Source organism: Ornithodoros turicata, chromosome 1 (assembly GCF_037126465.1).
Source record: "Ornithodoros turicata isolate Travis chromosome 1, ASM3712646v1, whole genome shotgun sequence".
Classification (NCBI taxonomy): domain Eukaryota; kingdom Metazoa; phylum Arthropoda; class Arachnida; order Ixodida; family Argasidae; genus Ornithodoros; species Ornithodoros turicata.
The window spans coordinates 225,791,631-225,807,534 of NC_088201.1; positions in this window are offsets into that span (position 1 = coordinate 225,791,631).

Here is a 15,904-nt window from a genome sequence, read left to right on the forward strand (position 1 = left end):
CCCAAACGTCGCGACACCAGCACTAGACAGCTATTTCGGCCTTATTGGGCCTTCATCAGCAATGCGTAGGTGGGCCACGTTTGAGCGAGTGGCGTCGGAAGGTCACGTGGAACGTGATGTCCTCCCGTCAGGGTGAGTGACTCACCTCTGAACGCCCAGTGCGAAGCCAGTAAAGTATTAAGTGAAGAAAAATAGCATAGGCTCTTTGGCTGCACGTTGAACATATGTTTATAATTCCCAAACGTCGCCACACCAGCATTGGATAGCTGTTTCGGCCTTATTGGGCCTTCATCAGCAATGCGTAGGTGGGCGACGTTTGAGCGAGTGGCGTCGGAAGGTCACGTGGAACGTGATGTCCTCCCGTCAGTGTGAGTGACTCACCTCTGAAAGCCCAGTGCGAAGGCAGTAAAGTATTAAGTGAAGAAAAATAGCATAGGCTCTTTGGCTGCACGTTGAACATATGTTTATAAGTCCCAAACGTCGCCACACCAGCATTGGACAGCTGTTTCGGCCTTATTGGGCCTTCATCAGCATTGCGTAGGTGGGCGACGTTTGAGCGAGTGGCGTCGGAAGGTCACGTGGAACGTGATGTCCTCCCGTCAGGGTGAGTGACTCACCTCTGAAAGCCCAGTGCGAAGCCAGTAAAGTATTAAGTGAAGAAAAATAGCATAGGCTCTTTGGCTGCACGTTGAACATATGTTTATAAGTCCCAAACGTCGCCACACCAGCATTGGACAGCTATTTCGGCCTTATTGGGCCTTCATCAGCAATGCGTAGGTGGGCCACGTTTAAGCGAGTGGCGTCGGAAGGTCACGTGGAACGTGATGTCCTCCCGTCAGGGTGAGTGACTCACCTCTGAAAGCCCAGTGCGAAGCCAGTAAAGTATTAAGTGAAGAAAAATAGCATAGGCTCTTTGGCTGCACGTTGAACATATGTTTATAAGTCCCAAACGTCGCCACACCAGCATTGTACAGCTGTTTCGGCCTTATTGGGCCTTCATCAGCAATGCGTAGGTGGGCGACGTTTGAGCGAGTGGCGTCGGAAGGTCACGTGGAACGTGATGTCCTCCCGTTAGGGTGAGTGACTCACCTCTGAAAGCCCAGTGCGAAGCCAGTAAAGTATTAGGTGAAGAAAAATAGCATAGGCTCTTTGGCTGCACGTTGAACATATGTTTATAAGTCCCAAACGTCGCCACACCAGCATTGGACAGCTGTTTCGGCCTTATTGGGCCTTCATCAGCAATGCGTAGGTGGGCGACGTTTGAGCGAGTGGCGTCGGAAAGTCACGTGGAACGTGATGTCCTCCCGTCAGGGTGAGTGACTCACCTCTGAAAGCCCAGTGCGAAGCCAGTAAAGTATTAAGTGAAGAAAAATAGCATAGGCTCTTTGGCTGCACGTTGAACATATGTTCATAATTCCCAAACGTCGCCACACCAGCATTGGACAGCTGCTTCGGCCTTATTGGGCCTTCATCAGCAATGCGTAGGTGGGCGACGTTTGAGCGAGTGGCGTCGGAAGGTCACGTGGAACGTGATGTCCTCCCGTCAGTGTGAGTGACTCACCTCTGAAAGCCCAGTGCGAAGCCAGTAAAGTATTAAGTGAAGAAAAATAGCATAGGCTCTTTGGCTGCACGTTGAACCATATGTTTATAAGTCCCAAACGTCGCCACACCAGCATTGGACAGCTGTTTCGGCCTTATTGGGCCTTCATCAGCAATGCGTAGGTGGGCCACGTTTGAGCGAGTGGCGTCGGAAGGTCACGTGGAACGTGATGTCCTCCCGTCAGGGTGAGTGACTCACCTCTGAAAGCCCAGTGCGAAGCCAGTAAAGTATTAAGTGAAGAAAAATAGCATAGGCTCTTTGGCTGCACGTTGAACATATGTTTATAAGTCCCAAACGTCGCCACACCAGCATTGGATAGCTGTTTCGGCCTTATTCGGCCTTCATCAGCAATGCGTAGGCGGGCGACGTTTGAGCGAGTTGCGTCGGAAGGTCACGTGGAACGTGATATCCTCCCGTCAGGGTGAGTGACTCACCTCTGAAAGCCCAGTGCGAAGCCAGTAAAGTGTTAAGTGAAGAAAAATAGCATAGGCTCTTTGGCTGCACGTTGAACATATGCTTATAAGTCCCAAACGTCGCGACACCAGCACTAGACAGCTATTTCGGCCTTATTGGGCCTTCATCAGCAATGCGTAGGTGGGCCACGTTTGAGCGAGTGGCGTCGGAAGGTCACGTGGAACGTGATGTCCTCCCGTCAGGGTGAGTGACTCACCTCTGAACGCCCAGTGCGAAGCCAGTAAAGTATTAAGTGAAGAAAAATAGCATAGGCTCTTTGGCTGCACGTTGAACATATGTTTATAATTCCCAAACGTCGCCACACCAGCATTGGATAGCTGTTTCGGCCTTATTGGGCCTTCATCAGCAATGCGTAGGTGGGCGACGTTTGAGCGAGTGGCGTCGGAAGGTCACGTGGAACGTGATGTCCTCCCGTCAGTGTGAGTGACTCACCTCTGAAAGCCCAGTGCGAAGCCAGTAGAGTATTAAGTGAAGAAAAATAGCATAGGCTCTTTGGCTGCACGTTGAACATATGTTTATAAGTCCCAAACGTCGCCACACCAGCATTGGACAGCTGTTTCGGCCTTATTGGGCCTTCATCAGCATTGCGTAGGTGGGCGACGTTTGAGCGAGTGGCGTCGGAAGGTCACGTGGAACGTGATGTCCTCCCGTCAGGGTGAGTGACTCACCTCTGAAAGCCCAGTGCGAAGCCAGTAAAGTATTAAGTGAAGAAAAATAGCATAGGCTCTTTGGCTGCACGTTGAACATATGTTTATAAGTCCCAAACGTCGCCACACCAGCATTGGACAGCTATTTCGGCCTTATTGGGCCTTCATCAGCAATGCGTAGGTGGGCCACGTTTGAGCGAGTGGCGTCGGAAGGTCACGTGGAACGTGATGTCCTCCCGTCAGGGTGAGTGACTCACCTCTGAAAGCCCAGTGCGAAGCCAGTAAAGTATTAAGTGAAGAAAAATAGCATAGGCTCTTTGGCTGCACGTTGAACATATGTTTATAAGTCCCAAACGTCGCCACACCAGCATTGTACAGCTGTTTCGGCCTTATTGGGCCTTCATCAGCAATGCGTAGGTGGGCGACGTTTGAGCGAGTGGCGCCGGAAGGTCACGTGGAACGTGATGTCCTCCCGTTAGGGTGAGTGACTCACCTCTGAAAGCCCAGTGCGAAGCCAGTAAAGTATTAGGTGAAGAAAAATAGCATAGGCTCTTTGGCTGCACGTTGAACATATGTTTATAAGTCCCAAACGTCGCCACACCAGCATTGGACAGCTGTTTCGGCCTTATTGGGCCTTCATCAGCAATGCGTAGGTGGGCGACGTTTGAGCGAGTGGCGTCGGAAGGTCACGTGGAACGTGATGTCCTCCCGTCAGGGTGAGTGACTCACCTCTGAAAGCCCAGTGCGAAGCCAGTAAAGTATTAAGTGAAGAAAAATAGCATAGGCTCTTTGGCTGCACGTTGAACATATGTTGATAATTCCCAAACGTCGCCACACCAGCATTGGACAGCTGCTTCGGCCTTATTGGGCCTTCATCAGCAATACGTAGGTGGGCGACGTTTGAGCGAGTGGCGTCGGAAGGTCACGTGGAACGTGATGTCCTCCCGTCAGGGTGAGTGACTCACCTCTGAAAGCCCAGTGCGAAGCCAGTAAAGTATTAAGTGAAGAAAAATAGCATAGGCTCTTTGGCTGCACGTTGAACATATGTTTATAAGTCCCAAACGTCGCCACACCAGCATTGGACAGCTGTTTCGGCCTTATTGGGCCTTCATCAGCAATGCGTAGGTGGGCCACGTTTGAGCGAGTGGCGTCGGAAGGTCACGTGGAACGTGATGTCCTCCCGTCAGGGTGAGTGACTCACCTCTGAAAGCCCAGTGCGAAGCCAGTAAAGTATTAAGTGAAGAAAAATAGCATAGGCTCTTTGGCTGCACGTTGAACATATGTTTATAATTCCCAAACGTCGCCACACCAGCATTGGATAGCTGTTTCGGCCTTATTGGGCCTTCATCAGCAATGCGTAGGTGGGCGACGTTTGAGCGAGTGGCGTCGGAAGGTCACGTGGAACGTGATGTCCTCCCGTCAGTGTGAGTGACTCACCTCTGAAAGCCCAGTGCGAAGCCAGTAAAGTATTAAGTGAAGAAAAATAGCATAGGCTCTTTGGCTGCACGTTGAACATATGTTTATAAGTCCCAAACGTCGCCACACCAGCATTGGACAGCTGTTTCGGCCTTATTGGGCCTTCATCAGCATTGCGTAGGTGGGCGACGTTTGAGCGAGTGGCGTCGGAAGGTCACGTGGAACGTGATGTCCTCCCGTCAGGGTGAGTGACTCACCTCTGAAAGCCCAGTGCGAAGCCAGTAAAGTATTAAGTGAAGAAAAATAGCATAGGCTCTTTGGCTGCACGTTGAACATATGTTTATAAGTCCCAAACGTCGCCACACCAGCATTGGACAGCTATTTCAGCCTTATTGGGCCTTCATCAGCAATGCGTAGGTGGGCCACGTTTGAGCGAGTGGCGTCGGAAGGTCACGTGGAACGTGATGTCCTCCCGTCAGGGTGAGTGACTCACCTCTGAAAGCCCAGTGCGAAGCCAGTAAAGTATTAAGTGAAGAAAAATAGCATAGGCTCTTTGGCTGCACGTTGAACATATGTTTATAAGTCCCAAACGTCGCCACACCAGCATTGGACAGCTGTTTCGGCCTTATTGAGCCTTCATCAGCAATGCGTAGGTGGGCGACGTTTGAGCGAGTGGCGTCGGAAGGTCACGTGGAACGTGATGTCCTCCCGTCAGGGTGAGTGACTCACCTCTGAAAGCCCAGTGCGAAGCCAGTAAAGTATTAAGTGAAGAAAAATAGTACGTGAGTGAAAAGCGCATTGAAAGAAACTTGGAAACTTGCTTAAGTAACTTTGGTAAAGTTACCTGAAAAACGTACGAGTTCCCCTGCAGGTTACCACTACGTAAATGTACCCAGTTAACTTACAAGTTACCAAAAATGGTACTTAGTTACAGCAACGAGTTACCCCGAACTCTGCCAAACTGAACAGTGAGGTACCTAAGAATCAGTTACGCCTACAGGCAACGCCGAAGTGGCGGATTGCTTGGAGCGTTGGTTCACCATCAACATGACGTCTGTGCTTCTTATCGCTTTTCGTTTGAGGCATTCGCCAGGTCCACCGAAAGTAAAGCATGCGCGGCTACACAACGCAGCTTTCTCTCTCTCATTCTCTCGCAATAAATGATCCATATAACATTTCGGAAGGGACTTAATGGGAAGACTTGTCAATAGAAATTCTAATACAATACGAAGTAAAGATCAACGCCAAGGTCCTATTAACTATGGTTACGCTGAAGAAAGGACAACGAGTAGTGGGGGGGGGGGGGGACGCTCTATTATGATTAACATGAACGAGGCTTTCGTGCAGAGCCCGCGCTTCATCAGGTTGAAGGGTAGCCATACAACAGGGCGTATATATATACAAGTAGACGATGAGGGAAAGAAGAAAATGACGAAGGGAAATAGGAAAGCACAAAAACACGGTCGAAGCCAATTATCCCGCCGAGCGAGTTGAAAACACAATATGTAAAATAAGTAGAAATCGAAGCACACCGTGGACAAGACCAAAAACTGCAACCCAGGACGATGTACAACAACATGGGAATGAACAAACTTGTTGTTCCCTCTTCTACTTCTATTGCACGTATTATTAATTTATTTTAAGTGCATATCCAAAGATGTTGATGGCGGTGATCACGGATACGATATATATATATATATACGGTGTCCATTTTTTTAGTCGATACATATTTTACATTAAAAAAACTGTATGGGCTATAGACATGCCTTTTTCAGTTCTGTCATCTCTGGGCCATTGGACGTTCTTGGCCATATGTTGCTCGATCGTCGAATGGCTAATTATCTAAAAATCGTTAATTAACTTTTTAATCATAAAAGCTACGAAGTTCCTTTCGGTGACCTGATATCGTAGCCGTTTTCAGAACAAAGATCACTTGGGTAGATCGTCCACAAAAAATCGTTATTGAACACCATTTTTTCTTTATTTTGTTCATTGTGCATCTTCGGAGACCCGTCTTTCCTTTGGCCCCAGCCTAAGAGGGCGAAAGAGTACACTGTAACCTCTTGCGTCCTGAAAAAGACTAAGAAAAAATGCAACAGAAGGTAAGGCAGTTCCGATAGGGTCACCCGATGCATGTGTTTTTGTTTTGTTTCCGAAAATTAAAGCTCATCTTCAACGCATGAGGGTCCCTCACCATTTCACATTGAGGGTGAAGGAAAGACGCTTCTCCGAAGATGCGCAATCGACTAAATACAGAAAAAAAAGGTGTCCCTTCACGAATTTTTTGCGGACTATCTCCCGAATGGATGCTTGTTCCAAAATCGGCTACGATATCAGGTCACCAAAAGCAACAGATGTTCTCATTGGGACAAATTCGTAGATTTTATAATTAAAAAGTTAATTAACGATTTTGAGGTAATTAGTCATTCGACGGTAGGGCAACATACGGCCGAGAACGTCCGCCGGCCCAGAGACGATATATATAGAAGTGAAAACAGGATGTCAATAGCCCTTATAGTTTGTTCATGCAAAATCTGTATCGCCCAAAAAAAAGACACCCTGTATATATGTTTAACGATACTTCTTCGCATTTATTTTCGATAGAACATGTGTTCCCTTCATGTGGATATAGTGAGACACGTGGAGTATGCGAATCACAACAAGGAAGTCCTCGTCACGCGGTAAGTCTAACTGAAAGCTTAATGATATCAATTTCCTTTCAGAGGGTTTCGGAAACAATTAGCGCAAAGTTTCGCACACGCCCGTTTCCTGCGTTTCGTAGTATTACTGTAAACGGACACACATCTGAAGAATACCTGAGCTGTGAGGTCTTAATGAAGAGCAGCTCCCTTTTAAGGGGAACCGATTGCACTATCCTACTACCGTTCTGCTCAGATAATTGGCACAGTACTGTGCAAATGTCCGGCATGTGAGCTGTACGGGGAGGTCCTACACAGAACGGCCCGGCTTTCCCGCCTTATTCAAAGTTTATCCCCGCATATTAGTAGACGTAACGTATCAGCTACAAGGAACAGGTTTCTGTCACTTTCAATGAACCTAGTGTCGTGCGGCAGAACTTTGCTAGGTTTACCATGGAGTTTTATATATAACGTCACGAAAGCCGCGCTGCGTTAAACTGCAGGCGGCAAGCCACTTGAGCTATAAAACAACGAGCATCCCGAAATTGGAACGGGCTAGGATTATACGGCAGAATAGGCCTTGTTCACAATGGGCTATGCGCACGCGTGTGACCTTGAGTTGCATGAGATAATTATCTACGTCTTCAGTAGATGGCGTTCTATGGGGACGACATAAACAGGGTAACCAGTGTAAGAGGGTGACCCAACAGGGGTCACCCATAAACCCGCCGTTGTCGTAACTACACTCAGGCGGGTTCTTTTGGCAAAATTGTCATCCTGGTCGCACGTCAAAGAAAACGTCATTTTCAGTTGATGTGACTTTGTTTACGTGTCGTTTTGCCGCTTGCCGACATATCTTCGTCGTCATAGCGAGAAGAGATGAGCGTATTTTGCCAGCGTAAACTATGCGGTGCTTCTTCCGCAACATGGTAGTCCATTTCCCCTTAGCTTAAGTACATCGCATCGGTTCAGTGAGTCTTAACGGGCGGTCGTCATCACATCTTTGGAAATCTTCAACGGTACAAGGTCGTATGTGCAAAAGAGCACGTTTTATTGCGATATTATCGGATAAAAATAATTACCATGATTGAAAAACATCCAAAACGTCGCGCAGAAACAACAACCGCATTGTTTACAAACGGTTCCGCCGCCGATCACGGGCGCCGCCAATCCTTAAGGTCACGTGTGCCATGACGTTTGCTGCGACGTGCGACCAGGACCTGTCCAGGATGCATTGCGTTCGTCCAGCACGGTTTTGTCTACGGAGCAATGCATTGGATGTCACCCCTGTGCGACAGACAGAGCCATTTACAGGAAGAGTTTGACCATTATCCGATCTTTTGCCGCCACATGGACGCAGCCTATTTTGACGTCAGCGTCGTCGTTGCACCGCCCGCAAAGCCTGAATCCAAGCAGATGCCGCTACTCAGCCATCTGGTGCGCGCCATTTTGGTGCTGTTCGCAAGCTGGTCGACAGCTTTGTTGTCGCAGTGAGTGCAGTCTACAAGAATAAGCGGCTTCTGACCCACAGCCGCCAGTGATCAGGGGGCTTTGTTGCCAAGCTGAAAGATTTCGAGGACTGAGGGCTTTCGAAGGATCATGTACGCACGTGCCTGCTCTTGCATCGCCAAGAACGACCAGCATCAATGCTGCGACGGCGACCCCCTGACGACGGGACAACAGTACAGCACGGAAGTCACAAAGTTGACTCCAGCGCGCTAGATTTAAAGTACACACTTTTTGCACATGTTCTGAACGATGGCGGTAGTTGTGCTTGCGGGAAAAAAAAGGGAGTTAGAAAATCTTACAGAAGGAGAATTGTCTTGCCATTTTAAGGACACACTGAACATCACACTCTTTCTTTCTTCACGTATGAGTATACGAAGAGGCGAGTCAAGTCCTGTAGATCACAAAAACAAAATACAGAAGCCGACACTGAAGATTTTTGTTTAAGTTTAATTTGTACAAGCTTTCGCGTGGAGGTCCACGCTTCCTCAGGTACAAAGTGAAGTGGTGACACATATAAGTATATATAGTATAGACATATACACGACTAAACACACTGCTGTACAAAGAAAGGGAAGGGGAAAGGAGATATGGTGCCACATGTCTGTGTACAATGAATAGCTGGGCATACGGATAAGTGACCTCTAACCGTTTAAGAACAGTAAAAGGTGCTATTGTGAACAAAAAGGCTCGCCAACCCAGTTTCGCGGAAGGGGGGTCAGGAGTATGGGAAACGAGTGGCCCAGAATGGACAAAAGGGAAGGTTACAGATTATGTAACGGAGTGCCAGACGATGACTGAAAGCGAGAATTCAATAATTGTGCACAAATAACTATAGATATATAACTATTAAATTTACATAAGCGGATATAACGAGCCAGGACTAAGATTTAGACCATTTGGTGTGAGACACTTGAATTGCGAAATTAAGTGGGACTCTCTATTCTTAATGTATGTGCGTAACCCAGATTCTGGCAATACAATTTTCAAATCAGTTTCAAAATCGTGATTAGGTTGATTGAAATGCATGGCGACAGGAGTTTGGCTGGCATTTAGGATATCAAATTTGTGGCCATAAAATCTTTTTCTCATTGTGTTGGAGGTTTCATGGATGTATTGTGAATTGCACTGTTCGAAGTCACTTATCCGTCTACCCAGCTATTCATTGTACACAGACATGTGGCACCATATCTCCTTTCCCCTTCCCTTTCTTTGTACAGCAGTGTGTTTAGTCGTGTATATGTCTATACTCTATATACTTATGTGTGTCACCGCCTGTTGCGATGAAACTCCCCACTCTCCAAGACCGAAAATAAAGTTGTTGTTGTGTGTCACCACTTCACTTTGTACCTGAGGAAGCGTGGACCTCCACGCGAACGCTTTTACAAATTAAACTTAAACAAAAATCTTCAGTGTCGGCTTCTGTATTTTGTTTTTCTTCACGTATGTGAACAAAGTGGAGATCATCAATGCAACTCGCAAAGTCCATTGGCTTTCAAGAGTAAGGTGTTCTCAAAATTCTTGTCTGTAAGACTGCCGCATCTTCTTCTCACAACAAGACCTCCAACGGAAAACAGACGCTCTACTGATGCATTGCTGGGCAGTTCAACATTGAACTTCATGAACACCTTGAGCACACAATGAACGTCTTTCAAACACCCTGACGATTCTGACGTGCGGATCAATGCCCACAATTCCAACTCCTTTGCCATGGTGAAAGAGTTTTGCTCCTTCCACATTCGAATGTGAAAAATCTACACCGAAAGATACGAAGAGAGTTCCTTCAGGACAAGAGGCGCCGATATTTCGGTTCGATGTACGGATCGATGTATCGGTGGCTCTTGTCCTGAGGTAACGCCCTTCGTACTTCGCTGGATGTACCGACCTGAATCGAGTGTTACGGGTAATCTGTGAAAAACAGAAGAAAAAAAAGAACGTGTGGAACAGACCCGACTTTACGTGTGGAAATGGATGAAATTTGGAAGTCACTGAAAAGGTTGGCCAGCTGTAGGACTCAAACCCACTTCCTCTGGATTAACGATAATCTAGAAGATGTGAGTTCGAGTCCTCCAGCTTGCTAACCTTTTCAGTGACTTCCATCTTTCATCGTTCATTTCTCAGACAATTTGACGCTTTGTCTGTGTTCGTCCTTCCTATGTTGTTCCAACCTTCAGAACATCAGTTCTCTCATATTCCTAAGCGTTACGCGTTACTCGTTAATCCAATTACAGTTACAACTCCAAAAATGTAATTCAGAAAGTAATCACAGTAATTCAGTTATTTGTAATTAATAACTGTACGGGTCTGCGTCTCTATACAGCACACGTGGCCAAGCTCTGAACCATATTGCGCCAATTATTCGAACACAACCGTACTGAGATAGTGCAGTCGGTTTCCTTTAAAAGAAAACTGCTCTCATTAAGATGTAATAGCTCAGGATATCCTTCCAATCTGTACAGTAATGATGTGATATGTAGGAAACGGATGTGTGCGAAACCTTGTGCAAATTGTTTACGAAGCCCTTTCGAAGGAAATTGATATCATTAGCCTTTCGACAACATTCACGGCTGGACGAGGACTACCGGTTTTGATTTGTCCAGTCCACGTACCGCCCTAGATTCGCAACGTTAAATTTATATGATATATATATATATATATAAGTTGAAATAAACGAATGCAGTTGACCACGAAAAATAAAGGTACTCAATAAAGATCAGAAGTGGAGACGGTGCTTCTACAGGACAAGGAATAAAAGGGGGACTTTATTAAAAACTAAGAGGGGGTATTCGACGTTTCGACAGCAGCGCTGTCTTCAACAGGAATGGGATGTTATGGTGACGCAAGACAGTTGCAAAGAATGAGAGGGGAATATGTACAAGGAGAGAGGGCAGCACACGTGCTTTGTCAAATAAAGGTGAAGGGGTACAGTGAATCATAGGCAGTCATGTTCTTCGCCAGAGGGCAATGATTTCCTGGGGTGACCAACCGGGAAGTCTGAAAGAGATACAAAAGAGTGCATGTATTCTGAGAGAATTAGGAATTTAGGTTGCGAACTGTTGAGAGGACGCCGGGGTCCTCGTTAATCTGGCTTTTAAATTTGTAGATCAGGAACGATTCTCTTTGTTCTTTAAGGCGTTGGGATGGAAAACCCGATTGCAGAACGAAAATGGCTATGTCGTTAATTGAGTGGCCGGGTTTACTAAAATGTCGAGACACTGGCAGATTAGGTTTCTTTGATACGTCGAACCTGTGGTTGTTGAATCGGATTCGGAAGGATGTAGCTGTTTGACCGATATATTGGGCATTGCACTCATTACATTGAAGGAGATAAAGGACGTTAGAAGAGTTACAGTTAAATAGACCATTAGTTTTTGTGCGATAGTTAGAATTTGTGCTTTCTACTCTGGTAGCAGTTTGCATTAATTTACAGATCTGGCATCTGCGTCCGTTGCATGGTTGACAACCGTTGTGTTCCGAGGACTTGTTTAACTTGGCTATCACAAGTCTGTCTTGGATGTTCCTTGCTCGACGATAAGTAACGCCGGGTGGTTCCGGAAACACCTGACTCATACGATCAGATTGGGTGAGGATTGCATAGTGCCGTTTAAGTATGGGGTTTACATCCGGGTCATAACCGTTGAAGCTAATGTGAGGTTTACCGAAGAATTCTTATCGGCTCGGGGCTGTGTTTGGAATAGGTTCTCTCGATCGGTTGATGTAGCTCTGGCTATGGCATCTTTTATGACCTGATTAGGATATTTTCTATCTGCGAAAGTTTCTTGAAGGCTCTCAAGATGATTGTCTAGTTCATCATCGTTAGAACATATTCTCCGGTAACGCAGCGCTTGACTATAAGGGATAGCTAGCTTAGTGTGCCTGGAGTGGCAACTCTGGAACGATAGATATTGTTGGGAGTCGGTAGGCTTGCGATACAGACTGGTGGTTATGATTCCATTATGTAGTTTAACTTCCACATCCAGAAAATTAACAACTGAGGAGGAGTAATTGAATGTAAATTCAATACTGGGGATGTACTTGGTTAAAGTCGTTAACAAACAACTGAAGGTCGCATTCGGAGTGGGGCCAAATAATGAATATATTCCTATTCCGATTCCTGGGTGATATATTCAATATCTTCTTTGTAGTGGTATAGATTTTATTTCTTCTTGTGTTCGTGTCGTTCGTGTTCCGTGGTCTTCCATACATCTATCGGTACCCGTCTTCAATAAATCATAGCAGATATCATCAGAGTTGGTTGTTGGTTAGGAGCGTGCTATGTGGTGAAGTTCATTTTTAACATATCTATTTTCTGTGTTGGATTCATAAAACAAAGTAATGTTTGTAGTGTCTCTTAGAATGAAAATTGTATAGTGTTCGATTAGATTATGTCACGATGATGATTTTATGATAGTTAAAGTGATAGATTATTCTCCTCTGTTGTTTTGATTAAGAATAACTTCTTTGTAGTGGTATAGATTTTATTTCCTCTTGTGTTCGTGTCCCATGGTCTTCCAGGGCCTCTGCTGTTCACAGTTAATTACATAAAACTACCGGAACTTCCCTCTATTGAACTGATGGTTCTCACGTATAGGAATATTAGACTTTTATAATAAAACTTGTAATTTTGTCGGTATTCATATTGATTAAGAATATATTCTTTGATTAAATGTGGTGACTGTTTCGCGATTTGATATGGTATTGTGTAGCTATTATTTCCCTACATGTTGGAGGATTGGTTCTGTATTAATGCTATGTGTTGATCGTGTGTATTCCAATTATTTGCGTATGTCTGCGCTATTCACTTCATAAGAAACAGATTAATTAAATTTGTGTCATGTTGCAATATTAAACTAGTAAGCAGTGTGATGAATGTTGATTTTATGTTTTCTTTCAGATGGCTAGGTATAGTGAGTAAAATATGTATATTCTTTACATGTACTGTCTTGCATTTGGTTTCTTCTGTTTCAGGTCGTGAAGGATTTCGGATCGGTTTAGTTTTTCTCCTTCTCCTGATTGGCATCACAATTGGTATTACAATTCCCGAGCACTATTGGCTTTAATAAATACATTTTCACTTGTACTTTTTGTGTATGACTCCTCTTTGCATGTCTAAACTTGCATGTAAACCGCCTACTGCGCACCTGCTGTAGCTGAAAAAAAAAATGCGATTGAATTCGGCACAGATTGAAAAAGACGAAAGAAGTCGGCCCAGGATGAAAAATGTGAGCGGGTAAGCGCGCACGCAGCCCTCCGCCCACGCTCCGCACACCGGTAAGAGCCTCCACCCGAGCGCCGCCTGCCGGGTACGGGAATAAATATACGAACGAAGTCGGCCAAGGTTCAAAAATGTCGAAAGAAGTCGGCCCAGCCTGAAAAATGTGAGAGGGTAAGCGCGCACGCAGCCCACCCCCGCCGATAAGCGCACTGACAACCCTCCGCACACGCGCCGCGCGGGGAAGAATACGCGAAGGGCCCATGGGTCAACGGCACATGGTCCAGGCGTCCAAGTTGTAGTTTCTCATCCCCGTAGTTTCTCAACCCCTACGTACTACTTATGTCACTCGCGTTTGATGCCAGTCATTCAGTGAAAGTAGTTTGCATGAGATACCACATATTCTTCTGGTGGCGATGAGGGGGAAGGAAGGGGTGGAGTGCGAGTCAAGGCAGAGGAGAGCTGGTGTGAAATGGGAGTACGCATTCTGCGTAGATAATGTACAGGACATGTCATACGAGAAAAACCGTGAATCTGAGCTGGTGTAAGGGGAACAAGTTATAACATAATTGAATTTACAGTGAGGTACTACACATATGCATGTTAGAAGTGGATATTGGTTTAGTTCGCTATTTTTGAGCTCAGCTATTCAGAACATGTTGAAGACAGGTACAGCACCAAATTAGAGGCTTTGTGGCATTCGCGATGAATAGAAGCATGACTGCGATGTGGATGCGTGAGTATATTATAAATCATGCAGCATGATTCCATAGGAATGTGTTTTCCCATGATTTAACTGCACAGGATATGAGACTGCACAACAAGGGTGTGCAGATCACACCAGTGTAAAGCTGCAGTGTCGTCAAGCAATTTTTAACAGACCTGCTCACAGAAATGATCCAGAACAGCATGCATACATTTCAGCTTAAAAGAAAAGCCTTGAACTTCAGGCGACACAAAAGGGACACTGTTTTTTGTTTAGTGCTATATTCACACGCAACATCGGAGCATATGGATAAACTCTGTGGCCATGTGATAGCTATCGACAACATAAAAGGAGGAGAGGTAGTGTAACATGGGTGCATGTTTACCCTGCTTAAACTACTGTCATCAATATCCGCACTGAACACATGCTCACAGAAATTAACTATGCGGCCATACGGCAGCTGTCAATAACGTAAAAGAACGATAGCTACTGTTAATATGGGTGCGTGCTTTTCCACGCATGACCAGAATTCAGGAACACCTCCTTTGATGCAGGTTCTGCTTGATAGCAGAAGAACATGTAGGAAAGCCAACTTGAAAGAAAAGTATGAGGTGAGGAAACAGGAAGGTGGAACGTGGGCAGACGAGAAAGGGAACATAAGATATCGCGCACGGAGCCTGGCTATCAGCAGAAAATTGCCTAACGCAGAATGGAAAGCTCTGATAACTTTTGCCAAGCCTTTCTTTGCTGTACTGCGCTGCTCATAATTCTGGGCTGCTACTGCTGCTACTCGTAGCGTGTGGATCGGGATGACCGCCACTCGTAAGGCTGGTCAATATCCATTTTTGTTCTCTCCGTGGGAAATGGGGATGCCGTCGACGATGAGAAATGGCGTCCTGGTGCGACTTCTAAGGGGACTGTGCCGGTGTATGTGTGACAGCGTCGGAGGAAAACCTCAGAAATTACAATACATTATGATGAAAAAAAATCTATAGGCTACGAAGACGAATTCCGTAACTGCACTTCACTTTGTTACTTGTACCTTGTTACTCCGTGATCACTGTGTCATGTACTTTAGTTTGTTCATGAGGACATTTCAATGCTTAATTCCAAATTTTGCGTGTTGCAGTCTCTTCCCGCCACCATCAAGAAGGTTTGTCGGTTACCAACACCCTCCCCTAAAAAATGAAAATAAACAAACAAACAAGCAGAAGAGTGCTTATATATTCAGAACATCTATACGTGGCAGCAGAGTCACGTTCGACACAAAAAGTCATTGGTAAACCAACACCTCCTAGATAGCGTCGGACCTGCGCGCTTACGTCACCTATGGAGGCCTTTCCTACTTTGCGATCTGCTTCGAGCTTTCTCGTTTGCTCTTTCATTTACTTCATAGCAGTATCCGCAATAGTAACAGCGGGCCTTCCTGTGTGACGTAGGGCGCGGGCCTTCTCCTTATCTTGGAGGTGTTGGGTAAACTCTGCCCAAATAAGTCCGAGAAACCGAGAAAAAGGAAGAGAGGTGCAATGGCAAACTGTGGTGATAAGATGGTAGGGAGCAACGGACGTCATATCAAAGTTTCCTTTCACCGCACCAAGAATAGAGTCACGCAAACGTCCGTGATGTTTCCCGCAGATAATCGCCATTCTTCTGGAATTTTTGCGGGCGTCTAATTCGCTTTAATGTGGAATGGGGTGAACATGG